General features: G+C 39.0%; 1 protein-coding gene across 2 annotated transcripts in view; it reads left to right on the forward strand.

Moving 5' to 3' along the window:
* The window catches only part of KYNU (kynureninase), a 126,244-nt gene that overhangs the window by 21,980 nt on the left and 88,702 nt on the right, over positions 1-15,562 (forward strand). The window lies entirely within an intron of this gene.

Consider the following 15,562-nt stretch of genomic DNA (forward strand, 5'->3'; position numbering starts at 1 on the left):
GCGCTCGTGCCCCATGAGGAGCTGGCCAGTCTTGCAATGATGTTATTCCTCGCGCCCACCTTTGCTGCAGTTTTTATGAGATGTTCATGAAGTGACAGGATGCGATCGAGAGTAACGCCAAGATAGACTGGCTGGGCTTCATGCCGGATTCTCGTACCACCAAGCTGCACATTAAGCTCACGCGAGGCCGAGGCATGGTGTAGATGGAAAACAGATGATACCGTTTTTGCAGTGCTAGGGATTAGTCGCCATTTTTTACAGTAATCAGATATCAGAGACATGCTTTTCGTGAGTGTTTCCTCGAGGATGTCGAACTTGGATGCCTGAGTTGCAGATGTCATCGGCGTAGATGAACTTCCTTGAAGTTTCTGGGAGGTCATTGATGTAAATATTAAATAGCGTAGGAGCCAGAACAGAGCCCTGGGGGAGGCCACTTGAGACAAGTCTCCATCTGCTAGACTTGTCACCCAGATGCACCCGGAATCTTCTGTTTTGGAGAAGAAACGATATAGTGTTGGCCACCCATGGAGGCAGGCATCTTGAGATCTTGACTAGGAGACCATGGTGCCAGACCATGTCATAGGCTGCTGTGAGATCAACAAAGACAGCACCTGTCTTTAAATTCTTCTGGAATCCATTTTCAATGTAAGTTGAGAGGGCCAGGACTTGTTCGCAGGTAGATCTTCCTGGGCGGAAACCAGCTTGGGCGGGTGATAGGAATTTCTCTGTAAGAGGAGAAATACGTGACAGAAGCAGCCTCACAAGGAGTTTGTAACACACGGAGAGGAGAGAAATTGGTCCATAGCTGGAGGCCAGTGTTGGGTCTTTCTTTGGTTTCAAAACTGCTATTATCTTGGCATGACGCCAAATTTTGGGCATAGACTCAGATTCCAAGATGTGGGACAGGAATGAAGTGAGCCACTTCTTTGCTGCGGGGCCCAAGTTAAGAATGAGTTCTGGGGTGATGTTATCATAGCCAGCAGCCGTTCTACAAAATGGCTTGCTCTACAAAATGGGAATATTTGCTCTACAAAATGGGAATATTAAATTGAAATCCTTTATCTCATCTGCTCCACTTTGACTCTTCTGTGAAACCATCCATAATAACTGCTTACTTGAATGCTAACCCTTTTCATACCCAATCTTTTCAGTCACTCTAATATTAATTACTTTGTGAGTTCTTGTTCTAGGATAGACATCATAAAAGTTTCTATTTTCTCACATCTTATGATATTAGCTATATTGTAAATTTCTTTAGAAAAACAACCTAATTGTGCTGTTGTTGTTGTTGTTCTTATTATTATTTTATTATTATTATTGTTATTATTATTACTTCAGTGGTTATCACTGGGGCTCAGTGCCAGCAATACGAATCCCCTGCTCCTGGTGGACATTTTTTTCCATTTTATTGTATATAGCAGAGAGAAATTGAAAGGGGTGGGGGAGAGAGAGAGAAAGATAGACACCTACAGACCTGCTTCAACATTAGTGAAGCTTCTCCCCTACAGGTAGGGAGCTGCAGGCTCAAACCCAGGTCCTTGCTAAGTTCCTTGTGCTTAGTATTGTGTGTCTAACTGGATGAGGCACCACCCAACCTTCTCCTTTTTTTTAAGTTATTTTCAAAATGTGTGTTTAATTATGGTTTATAAAATTTTAAGGTTACAGGATATAGTTCCACACTGAACCCACCACCACCAAAGTTAACCAACTATAATCTCTATACAATATCATCCTCCCATCATAATTTTTACAAAGTCTTAAGAGATAGTTCACCTTTTTTTAAATCAGTTACATGTATTAATTCTCTAGATTCCACATATTAGTGAAACCATCCAGTAGTTGCCTTTAACCTCTCTATTTATTTTGCTAAGCCTAGTCACCCTGAGTTTCATCTATTCTGTCCCAAATGACAAACTGGAATCTTTTCAGGTTGCAGGGTAGTGCTCGACGGAGTATATACTCCATAGCTTCTTTATCCAGTCATCTGTCTGTGAATAGTTAGGCTGTCTCCAATCGTGAATAGCGCAGTTATGAGATGCATATAGACCTTTGAATTAGTGTTTCATGCCCTTTGGATAAAAACTCAACAATGGTGTTACTGGATCATAAGGTATTTCAATTTGTGTTTATTTAAGGACTCGATATAGTTTTCCAAAGAGATTGCATCTGTTTACATCTCTCTCTCTATTTAGTATATTTTAATTTAATGAGTGAATACAGAATGAAAAGGAGAGAGAGAGAGAGAGAGAAATAAAGACCAACCAGAGCACTGATTTATAGTGGTGCTTTGGATTGAACCTGGGACCTCAGAGCCTCAGGCATAAAAGTCTTTTGCATAAGCATTATGCTATCTACCCCAGTTCCAGAATCCCTTTTTCTTCACAAGTTCCCGACATTTGTCATTTCCTGTTGTGTTGGTGTAGGCTATTCTCATAGGTGTGAGCTGGAATCCTAGTGTAGTTTTAATTTGCATTTCTCTAATGATAAAGTGAAGTGAAACATTTCCTTATGTCTGTGAACCATATGTAGCTCTTCTTTAGAAAACTCTTTAGCCTTTAAAATTTGGCATTAGAATTGGGGAGGCGCATGGGTGCTGCATTATTTACTGAATTATTTCAACATGTGCAATTTGATTGTTTCAGTTTTCTTTTCTTTTTTCTTTCTTTTCTTTTCTTTTTTTTTTTTTTTTTACCACTAGGGTTATTGTTAGGGCTCTGCATCTGAACAAATCCAGTGCTCCCAGTGGATTTATTTCTTTTCTTTCTCCCATTCTCTCATTCTTCCTCTCTCCCTTTTTCCCTTTATTTTTCTACTCTTTCTTTCTTTCTTTCTTTTGTTCCCTTTTCTTTTTACTTGATAAGACACAGAGAAATTGGGGGTGTGTGGACATAGAGAGGAAGAGAGGAAGAGAGGAAGAAAATCATCTGAATTCACACTTACTGCTCATGAAGCTCCCTCCCTGCAGGTAGGAACCTGGGACTTGCGCCTGCATCTTAGAGCATGGTAATGTGTGTGCTCAGTCTGATGTGCCAAGTCACTCCCTTCAGTTGTCTTTTTTTTCCCCCACACTTTTTATTTCAGAGAGAGAGAGAGAGAGAGAGAAATTTGGGTAGATAGGGAGCACTGTTTTCTGATCAAGTTGCCCCTTGGTGCTGTGATATTGCAGTGTCATGTCAGGTATCAAACTTGTCTCCTCAAGTATAGTGGGACTTGTGCTTCACTGGATAAGCTAATTCCAGGATTGAAACTAAGAATATCCATTTAAAATATTAATACCTATTTAAGATATATCTATTATTCATTAAGCCTTAAAGAGTCAGGACTATGTCGTCTAACCCAACAAGAATACTGAGAAAATACTGACAAATTCTCAGAAAACCAGACAGTTCTATCCATCTTCATTTTGCTAGTCTTTCATAGTTGGAGGAGAATCTCTTTTTAAAAGTTTAGTTTATACTAATAGTAGTTACTGCCATGTCTACTGACTAATACTGCATAGTTCTATTTTATTTAATTTGGATAGAGACAGAGAGAGATTGAGAGGGAAGCGTGTGTGTGTGTGTGTGTGTGTGTGTGTGTGTGTGTGTGTGTGAGAGAGAGAGAGAGAGAGAGAGAGAGAGAGAGAAAGAGAAAGAGGGAAGGAAGGACGAAAGGAGAGAGGAGAGTGAGACAGAGAGAGAGATCTGAAGCACTGTTTTAGTGCTCATGAAGCTTCCTCCCTGCAAATGGGGACTAGGATTGAACCCATGCCATTGAGCATAACATATACACTCCTCTACATGTGTCACAACCTAGCCCCACTGTGAAGGTCTTAGTTTTAGTGGTTCAAGATCTAAGTTCACAACTTAATGCAAGAATATTGAAAGTCTATATAATTTATTAAACTGTTGAAACTTAATATGCATAACTATTATACATAAATTGAAAAATAAATATCACATATGGAAGCATTTTGAATTAGCAAGTTTAGTATTTAAAAAATGAGGGTCGGAGTTATTAAAAATGGTTAATATTCAGTTTTGGCCTTAAAGTAAAAGAGAGCAGAGAATTAGATTGAATGAATCTGAACTTTAAATCATGTCCTTGCCTCTTGGATATACTCTGCAAGGTTGTGCATTTTTATCCTTTAGACAATAAAAGAAGAGATGATGCCTTGCTACCTTGTTCATGTCCTTGTGATTATTCTGCTGTAGAAAAGAACTGGTTGATTATTTTCAAAACTTTAAAGTTGTATTTCAGGAAATTACTTCTGCTGTGCTCACACTAACTCTTCTTTTTGTTACCTTTCAATTTTGTTACCTTGTGATAATAATTACATAAGCTTACATCCTTCTTATTTTTCATTAGACAGATGATTCACAGAAAGATTTACATGTTAGTACTTGAAGTCGTGTAAATTAAAAATGAGAGAAGACTTCTAAGAAAAGGGTGGGTAGGAGGTTCGTTTGTCTTTTCTGAATTTTCATTGCAGTGTTTGAACCAACCATGGTCCTGCCAGACCACTGCTGTCACTGTTGCAGTTCCATTTTATCCTGCTCTTCTCTTTACATATTCCACTTCATTTTACTCTTCTCTTTACATATTTTCTCACATGTGCCTATTCAGTATTTCTTCTGTATACTTAGTTTAAAATCCTACCCTGAACTTTTCTGTCAGGTTGCGTTGCGTGGGAGAGAGAAGAGACCAGGAACGGGAGGCGGAAATCTTTATTCACGAGAACGCCCCAGAATTGGCTGTGAGCAAAGCAGTTCAGGCCACATGGAGCTAGCAAAATGACCGCCTCCCACTATGCCCACCAGCCCTTCTCCGGGTTGGGTCTGGAAAGAGAAAAGAGCAAAGAGAGCGAAAGTGGGAACAGGAGAGGCTTTTATGGGAGAATTCCAGAAGTGGCAAATCAGGATGGGATTGGGTAGGAAAGGGGGTGGAGAGAGGCAAAAGGCATGCTGGGAAGGTGGAAGCGTCCTTAGCAACTATTGCAATGGTTTTAACTGAATTAGCAATCCCTGAGCGGATAACGTGGTGGTGGTGGTGGTGGGGATATTTCAGGCAAAACAATGATTATGTAAGCAGAGCAGGGGGGCTGGCTTTAAGGCCCAACATTTTCCAGCTAAGGTCAAGTTAGTGAGAAAACTTTTTTTTTTCCTACCAATTTATAACCTAGTGTTCAACTGCCTCAAAGCTAATCAACGGAGGTAGAGAAGTCAGATTCAGGTTTATCCAGTAAGTATGCAGAAGCACTTTACCTGACAAAATGCATGAAACAGTCTGGGATTTGGGTTCATATGCACATTTAACAAAAATGGGAATTCTAGGACTTACGGAGAAAGTATGGCAAGCTCTAGCACATTTTAAAACATATTTATTTTAAAGATTTATTTATTTATTCCCATTGGTTGCACTTGTCTTATTGTAGTTATTATTGATGTTGTCGTTGTTGGATAGGGCAGAGAGAAATGGAGAGAAGAGGGGAAGATGGGGGGAGAGAAAGATAGACACCTGCAGACCTGCTTACCACCTGTGAATGGATCCCCCTGCACGTGGGGAGCTGGGGGCTCGAACTGGGATCCTTACCCAGGTTCTTGTGCTTCGTGCCACATGCGTATAACCCACTGCACTACCACCCAGCTCCCACTATTTATTTTTAATGAGAAAGATACAGAAAGAAACAGAGATGCAGGCACTGAGCTCCAGCAATAACCCTGGATGAAAAAAAAAAAAGGTACAGAGGGAGAGGGAGAGACTAGAGCACTCTTGAGCTCTAGCTTATGGTGGTACTGGGGATTGAACCTGGAACCTTTATGTGTGCCAACACCCAGCCCCACATCAAAGTTTGTGTGCATAACCATTGTGCTGTCTCCTCAGCCCTCTACTGCATTTCCCCCCCAGTCCTGATCATAATGAATAGTACTGAAATTCATCCAGGATCCACTCATGATGCATGCCACAAAAAGCCAAAGGCTTTTCTTTTTTTTTTTGCAAAAAGGGAAAATTACTTTTACCATCATTTAAACCTGCCCTGAGTGATGCTTATCAACTTCTCTATTCATTCTTTTAAGTGAACACTTTTAAAGGTAAAACGTTGGAGGTTGTAGGTAGAGGGAAATCAGGAAGTAAGTCAATGGTAGGCAGGAAATAAGCAGAAAATGTTGAAAGTGTGATAAGGTTTGAAATCATATCTATTTTTCTAATAGAGATAGAGAAGGGAAAGACTCACTCTCATTCAAGGGAGTAATAATTTCAGAAAACTTGAACGGGCCTTTAGAATACTAGACAGAAATGTTAATTCCAAAATGAAAGAAGTCTTGATGAGGAATAACATAAGAATAAGAAATGTGAAACAGTTATTGTTTGTGTCTGGAAAGCATAAGTAGACTCTTGAGGCTTTGGGGGCCAAACCCCAGACATGTGTAGTAAACCCAGATGCATTTATGTTGAAAAAGAAACACGTTCCTTACAGACTACAAGGGTGGAATTTTCATTAATCAATGCTAGACAAACTTTCCACCAGTTATAGCTCTGCTGACTGAATGCCTGATTTGTGTACTGTGGATAAAAGGGTCACCTAAGGGAGTTGCGCAGTAGCGCAGTGGTTTAAGTGCACGTGGCGCAAAGTGCAAGGACAAGCTGAAAGATCCCGTTTCAAACCCCCTGGCCTCCACCTGTAGGGGAGTCCCTTCACAGGCAGTGAAGTAGGTCTGCAGGTGTCTATCTTTCTCTCCCCCTTCTCTGTCTTCCTCTCCTCCATTTCTCTCTGTCCTATCTAACAACAATGACATCAATTACAACAATAACTACAGCAATAAAAAAAAGGATGAAATAAGATTTTGTCTCTATATTGTTTTCTTGAAACTGTTGTGAAATCCAATATTCAAACAGCTCTTCACTGGAAACACCAGTTAGCTAAGAGACACAAGTTTTTGCCAGAAAAACATTATCAACTTGAGAATATGTCACACATAGTCAAGTTGGGGGTAAGGGTTTGTAAAGGGTAGTAACTGGAGGTAAAGGGGTTCTATCAAGCAACTAGCTGCCAACTGTTATGATTGTATAAAGTATGGAGGTATATCTTTTGTAAAACTGGGAAATAACATTGTTAAGCAGTACTCTCACCCCATATCTTTGTGCCTAGTTCCTAGCTTAATATTCCTCAGCATCAGGAAGCATGGGAGTTGATATAAAAAGCATGCACATGAAGCATGCTAAATTGGATTCTTTCATGCTTCCTCAGAAACAAAACCCAGCTTGAGTGCCTCTTGGTTTATAACTCTCAGGCTCCAATCAATCACACACAAAGCAGTGATCATATTTTGCTTTGACCCACTCTTTCTCACTCTGGGATCCACACAATCAAATATTCATGTGGGGTTATAAAATTACAATTTTGGAAAGAATTGAAAATATGAGTGGAGAATGATAACATTTGGGATTTTTATAGTAAAGAAAGAGAAAAATGAAAGAAGCATTTAAAGAAAAGATTTAATTAGTATTAACATGTTTATCTCTTCTTGGCAATTAGTTACTGATTATAGCCTCTGGTAAAAGTTCATACACATCAGTCTTTGTAATTATGATGTTTTTTTCTTGTACTGGATTCTCAAAGCAATGGCTCCTAAAACAATTACTGTTTCATCTGGTGTAAAGGTCGGTTGGCCCAGCACAAACAGAAAATAAGCTTTTTTTTTTTTTCATCACAGCAACTCTGAAACTATTTTTAAAATAGCTCTACTAATGTCTGTTTTTCACAGAAGGAATAGTAAGTTGTGGCAGGTTTACCTGGGGTTTATATCAATTTCTTGTCCCCTCTTCTGTGAAAAGGATCAATCATCTCTGACTGGTAGACATTCAGGGATGAGGATTTATGGCAGTTGATTCCTTCTGGAGGCTTTGTCTTAGACAGGCTTCAGGCATTCAGAGAAAATGTCTCCATGCATTGGTTGTTTTTTCTGAGTGCCCTCAGTTCAAAAAGGTCTTAATGACAAAGGGAAAACTTCAGTGTGGCACATTCTGCCAACCTCCAGTATGAATGAAGATACACGGTATATCACATAACAAAGATTTTCCTGACATCTTGTTTGGCAAATCATCAGTCAGGTTACAGGTAGGAAAAAAAAGAGGTGTGATGCTATATATATATATCTTTATACATATTTCCTTAATGGGTAATTAATGGTTTACAATCATCAGTAAAATACAATATAATAGCATACATAAAATATAATACATAAAATACAATGGCATACATAAAATACAATACATAACATACAATAGCATGTGTACATGTTTTACATGTGTAACACTTCTCAGTTTTCCACATTAACAATTCAACCCCCACTAGGTCTTCCTCTGAAATGTTCCAGGACCTGAACCCTCTGGGTGTGATGTTATTTAAGTATGATTTGTATATTTGGGAGAGCATTTAAAATCCTCACCACTTCCATTTTGTAGGATGGTTGAAGCATAGTTCAATTCAGAAGGGAGTCACTTGCTTACTTCCTTTGACTGCCACAATAGTTATCAGTTCAAAACAATAAAATGAGGCTTATTCATAAGCAACAGAAGTGAGAATAGATTGGAGAGAGCATTCCTGGAGAGACTCATATATACTTACTGAATCGAAGATTTAAGATAAATAACCTAAATGACTTCTGGACGAGCTCTTCTTCAATCTTGCTGGAGATGGAAATAATATCATCTCTCTTGTGAGATGCAAGGCATGTGGGGTCCTGCAGTTTGCTGATTTGAATATGGTAGGACCTCTTGCTATTTTGTCCTCTCGACCTCAGTTTGAATATATATGCTCATACTTCCTAAGTACATTTTATTTATTATTGGATAGTAACAGAGAGTGACACCTGCAGCCCTGCTTCACCACTCATAAACCTTTCCCCCTGCAGGTGAGGACCAGGGGCTTGAACCTGGGTCCTTGTACACTGTGATGTAATGTGTGTGTTTAACCATGTGTGCCACCACCTTGTCTCACCCCATTACATTATTTTTACCTGAACATTCTATATATAGAAATTTCATTTTATGAGTAAATAATACTCCACAGATAATGCCACAGGATGTCTGACTCCTGTGTAATGATTTACACTGTGATTACACTTTGACTTCCATGTTCCTTTTCTTTCCAACATTTGTAAAAAGTACCTATGCTACAATGATTTTCAGCGATTTTAAATGAAAGCAATGTAATCTTCTAAACTCGAATGTATATTCTTGTAACTACTTTGTAATCGAAGTTGACTCTTCTCTAAAGGCAGGCCATTTTGAGTTTATTTGGGTAGCGCTTTCTAAATGCATTTCACTACCTCAGGCTAGCAGAGTGACAAACTGAAGAAGCAGATAGAGCCTGCTGTTTTAAAGGGAGGGAAATGCCAAAAACCTTGTGCGAGAATTGTATCCTTAAAGACCATTACCACAGTGTCAACCAGAGTAAGAAGTAGGTGGCATAATATTCTGCAGTATTAAATTCTCTGAGGCAGAACATAGCCTTTAACTGCCTAAATGTTCTAAGATGTATTACGCGATCAGGGAAGGCAATGGAGTTCTATGTGATTAAAATAAAAAAGAATCCAAGAATCGGCCTTTAACTATTATTTAATGATAATGAGTTTTATCTTTAGCATTTATATTGAAAATCAAGAAAGAGGCAAGCTTCAGGCTTGTTAATAAAAAGATGAATACTAATAACTAACAATTGCCCTTCTACTCCTTGTTAGTTCTTTTAGTCTATGTTTATTCTCTGGTTTTCCTTTAGTTGACTCAGTTTATGTGGTAAACAAAATATTAGTTTAAAATTGTGCTGTACACCACATGCTGATGGAGAGAAATTCAGCATTCTATTTACATTTAATTCTGAATTTATCACATTAAATAAGAGTAAATGCCAACCTCGTACACATGTTAGTTTATTCCTCACAATAATCCTGGTGCGTATATATTATCATTTATGTTCTTTCACCAAAAAAAAAAAAAAAAGTGTAAAATTAGATCCTACAAGACCATAGTGATGGAATGATGCTTTCACTTGACTCCTTCTCTGTTTGCTCATTAAATTAGTTGATTAAGGGGCAGGGCAGTAGCGCAGTGGGTTAAGTGCACATGGCGCCAGCATAAGGACCTGGGTAAGGATCTGGCTTTAAGCCCCCAGCTCCCCACCTGCAGGGGGGTCGCTTCACAAGTGGTGAAGCCAGTCTGCTGCAGGAGTCTGTTTTTTTCCTCCCCCTCTCTGATATGCCCTCCTTTCTCTATTTCTCTCTGTTCTAGCCAACAACAACAACAAGAACAAGAACAATAAAAAAGTTAGTTGATTGTGCTTGGGACAGTAAGACAGCTCATTACACATATATAGAATGCCTGTTTTCACATGAATATATCTCAGGTTTGTGTCCTGTCAGGACAAGGGTCTACCAAAGTACCAGAAAAAAAGTTGCTGTGTTCTCTCTTGATTGAAAAAAAAGAAAAAAAAAACAAGTCTACCCAGGAGCATAAGATTTTGCATGTGTGAGATCCTACCTCTGCAAATAAAGTAATATGTAAACATTTAGGATTTCACTGATAGACAGAAATCAATCATGGTGGAAACCAGCAAAATGACTTTACTCATCCAGTTCCCACATTTCTATAATAAAGAGGAGGAAAAAATGATTTTAAAGAATTATTTGATATTTATTTTAATGAATTTTATGAGTGATTTAATATTGATTTACAAAATTGTAAGATAATAGGGGTATAATTCCAAACAGTTCCCAATACCAGAATTCTGTGTCCCTATCCCATCTCAATTTCTTTCTGTCTAAATCCAATAATATGTAAATAAAAATATTTTTAAAAACTACATATTTATATTTTAACCCATTTTTTGTTTGATCCAGATAGCTAGATGAATAGACATCTAAGTGGCTTTATTTATTTTCGCTGTTTTTGTTATTAATAGTTTGTTACAAGACTGTAAGATTACAGTGTGTAGTTTCACACCACACTCACCGCCTAAGTTTGAATTCCCACAGTCCTACCTCTCAAAGACAACCATCATAGTTCCCACATGTCTTAAAGTTTGCTTGCTTCTGTTTTTATTTTATTTTTATTTTTTTCACAAGTTCATGTAAATTAAATATCTAGATTCCACATATTAGTGAAAGTATCTGGTAGTTATTTTTCATCATTTACTTACTGTGCTAAGTATAATCACCTCCAGTTACATCTATTTTGTCTTAAAAGACACAGTATCATCTTTTAAAAAAATTGCAGAGTAGTATTCATGGAATATATGTAACTTTCATTTCTCTAATGATAAGTGAAATAGAGCATTTGTTCATGTTTCTGTGGGACAGACCTGCTTCATACTTGTAAAGCTACCCCCTGCAGGAGGAGAACCCAGGACGCAAACCAGGATACTTGAGTGGGTCCTTATACTTTATATTATGTGCTCTTAATCCAGTGTGCCACCCTGGGAGAATATATTTGTACATTACACATTAGATAAGTAACTGATATCAAACACCTATACAGAATTGGTACAAATCTGAAAAAGGGGGTCAAGCAGTGGTGCACCTGGTTAAAAGCACACATTACAGTGTGCAAGGACCCAGGTTCAAACTTCTGGACCCCAGCTGCAAGGGGAAAGCTTTAGATGTGGTGAAGTAGGACTGCAGTTATCTGTCTCTTTCCCTATTTTCCCCTCCCCCAATGTCTCTGTCTCTAGTCAATAATAAATAAAATAAAAAGATGAAAAATACTCGGGTTTTTTTTTTCCGTGATTTAATAATGACTAAGAAGATTGCAGGATACAAAGGGTACAACACACAATTCCCACCACCAGAATTCCCTGTCCCACCCCTCTCCATTAGAAGTTTTCCTATTCTTTATTCCTCTGGGAATATGAGCCAAAATACTTTGCAGGGTGCAGAATGTGGAAGGTCTGGCTTCTGTAATGACTTCTGCACTGAACACGGATGTTACCAGGCTGACTTTTTTCCTGTTTGTTTTGGTTTGCTGATTTATGTGGATGGTTTTCTATAATGGTCCTCCCTACTGTATATATATTCCCTATTTGTCTTAGTGCTATATTTTGTTTTGTGGTTATCAAGAATATTGTATATAACTTACAATATTTACAAGAGTCTTTTTAAAGTTGTCCTTGGTTCACCAACATTGGACTGTGTAGCTCTTACTATTTTACTCTCCCCTTTCCTGTATGTTTTTCCTTATTATTGTATTCCTGGTGCTATTCTAATACTGATCATCTGAGTTTTTGAATCTTGACTTCATTTTCTTGACTATATTCCTTAATGAATTTTCTGAACTCTATTTCAGTTTTCTTATAAATGTGTCTGTTTGGTCGTATGGGGTTTCTGTCATTGCTGTGTATTTCTGTGTTTGCATATAATGTAGCTTGTTGTGCCAGCAGGAGGCGCTGTGGCTAAATGTTCAATTTCCCCGTTTATATATTTTGATGGGGAGGGGAGGTTTTATCTGAGTCACCAGGCCAGGTAGTGTCTGTGAGGTTAATATAGGGCCTCCTTGCCTCTGTTCCAACCTCTGTGGGGCAGCAATATTGGAATCTCAAGAAGTCATAGGTGTAAATTGGTGAGGTTTTAGGTGCTTTGTTTTTTTTTTTCTTTTTTCTTTTTAACAGTTTTGTGTTGCTTAAAGTTGGACCTGGAAGTGGGACGCCTAAGTAGCCAGTCTCCCAGTTTGGTGCCAGCTATCCCTGAGCACAACTTTTTAGTCCCAGGAATCGCTCCCTCACCCCTTTCCTTTCCACAAGCCACAGGTCTGTACCTGTAACTAAGGTGATTTCCTTTTTTCCCCCCATTATTTCCATTTCTCTCTCTCTCTCTCTCTCTCTCCTCTCTCTCTCTCTCTCTCTCTCTCTCTCTCTCTCTCTCTCTCTCTCTCTTTCTAATAGTTGTTTCTTTAACTAGGACCCGGAAGTACAGTGGGTCAGCTGTCACCCTCGCGGTTTGGAGACCCCAGCCTTGAGCATGGCCTTTTAGTCCCAGGAATCTCTCCCTCACCAATTTTTGCGCATAAGCTACAAGTCTCCTCTCGTCACTCACCTGTGGCTTGGAGAGTTTCAGAAGAAATCCTGGAGATGCTGTATTGAGTTTTCACGTGGTTTTCATTGCTTTTCCTAGTTGACTGGCAGGGCAAGAAGACTCAGCAGCTACTCCATAGCCACACCTCCAGGAATCTCAGTTCATCTACTTTAAATCCTTTCGAAGAATATGAGTAACACCTCAAAATGACTTAGGATTCAGGATTAAATACCACTTTAGTAGGATCTGGGAGGTAGGAAATCAGTATCTGGGTGAAGAACAAATCATTTTACAGAAGCATGAATAGGCTTTTAGAAAAACAGTAGGAATTCGGACAGTTTTTGCCAGTTTGTCTAGGTGTGATGTTTATTCTACTCTCCTTTCCTGTTACAAGAGTCAAATGGTTTGCTTGATAAAACTCCATTCAGGGAGGTTGGATGGTATAGCTGACTGACACACACATTACAGTGTGCAAGAACCCAGGTTTGAACCCCAGGTCCCCACCTGCAGGGGGAAAGTTTTGCAAGTGGTGAAGCAGGGCTGCTGATATCTCTCTGTCTCTGTCCCTCTATATCGCCCTCCTTCTCATATCCTGGCTGTCTCTATTCAATAAATAAGTAAAGATAATTTTAAAATAATAAAGATAAATTATAAGATAAAGTCTTCTAAAAAATAAAATAAAACTCTATGCAGGCAATTTATAGAAGTCAAATTTCTTCTAACAATGGGAGAGCTCAGAAAATGCTTCCATCATCGTTTATTCAAGTGTCTATCACTCAAGATAATCATTGAAACACAGAGGAGGGAGGCTGGCATTAGCGCACCGGGTTTGGCACACGTGGCAGGAAGCGCAAGGACCCCTGTAAGAATCCCTGTTTGAGCCCCCGGCTCCCCATGCATGAGCGACAGACACTTCATAAGCGCTAAAGCAGGTCTCCAAGTGTCTTTCTCTCCCCTCTCTGTCTCCTCTTCCTTTTTTGATTTCTCTCTGTCCTGTCCAACAACAAAAATAATATCAACAACAAAATAGGGAAAAATGGCCGCTATAGAAAGAAAGCGGATTCATAGTGCAGTCATAAAACCCCAGCGATAACCCTGGAGGCAAAACAAGACAAAAACACATAGAAGCATAATTTGGGGTGTTCAGCTAGCATACTCCCCTCAACTCAGGTTCACCAGCTCACCATAGCCAGCTTACTAAATTCCCCAGGATGGATTCAAATCCGGGCACATAATGTTACTTCACTCATGATCCATTGTTTAAATTCTTTATTTTTCAAATATATTTGATTTCTTCATTTGATGAAAACTTCTAGAAATTAGAACCTTTTCATATTTTGTGTTCTTTTTTAAAAAAATATTTATTTTCCCTTTTGTTGTAGTTATTATTCTTGCTGTTATTGATGTCATTGTTAGATAGGACAGAGAGAAATGGAGAGAGAAGGGGAAGACAGAGAGAGGGAGAGAAAGATAGACACCTGCAGACCTGCCTCATCGCCTGTGAAGTGACTCCCTGTGGGGAGCCAGGGGCTCCAACTGGGATTCTTACCGGTTCTTGTGCTTTGCGCCATGTGCACTTAACCCGCTGCACTACCACCCAACTCCCCATATTTTGTGTTCTTACATTATTATTACTTTAACACTTAATTATAAAATTGAGTTGAAGGATAATAGATGCAATTGCTAGAAAGTAGGTCAAAATCTACTGCTGGCTCTGATTTTTGCCAAGCTTCACTATGTACTTAAAATGTCATTTTGAGTATAATTATATCTTGAAAGCGTCTATTTAATTTATGGATTGTAACTCTATTTCAAAATTCAGTTTACAATTATTTTAGTATTTAGCTTCATAAGGATATTAAGTATATATTGATATAAATACCACTATATGGGGGGGAGGATGGGCTGTAGTGCACCAGGTTAAGTGCACATAGTTTGTAGCTCAAGGCCCCACATAAAGATCCTGGTTCAAGTCTCCAGTACCCTACCTGCGAGGGGGGAGTCACATCACAAGCGGTAAAGCAGGCCTGCTGGTGTCTTTCCCTCTCCCTCTCTATCTTCTCCTCTCTCTATTTCTCTCTGTCCTACCCAATAATAATAATAATAATAATAATAATAAATGTAGCCTCCAGGACCAGTGGATTCATAGTGACAGCACTGAACTCTAGTGATAACCCTGGAGGCATACACACACACACACACACACACACGCACACACACACGCACACGCACACGCACACACACTATATGTTACAGGTACACAATTAGAATTATCAGTAGTGTTGAAGATTGCAAAATAAAAATACAAATAAATAACATCTTAGGCCAAAAATAGAGAGAATCTATTAAATAGGATATGATCAACTGTTGTATGCTTTACATTGGGTTCTAGTTCTCCCCTGCCAAGAGAATTGGATCAGCCCAGTTAAATTTCGCGGGCCGCTTGGCCCCGCCCCGAAGGAACCCCACCAGAGTTCCAGGGTTCCTGAGTGCCAGAGTTTGAGAGTTAGAGTAAGAGA

The sequence above is a fragment of the Erinaceus europaeus genome, chromosome 18 (genome assembly GCF_950295315.1).
Source record: "Erinaceus europaeus chromosome 18, mEriEur2.1, whole genome shotgun sequence".
Classification (NCBI taxonomy): domain Eukaryota; kingdom Metazoa; phylum Chordata; class Mammalia; order Eulipotyphla; family Erinaceidae; genus Erinaceus; species Erinaceus europaeus.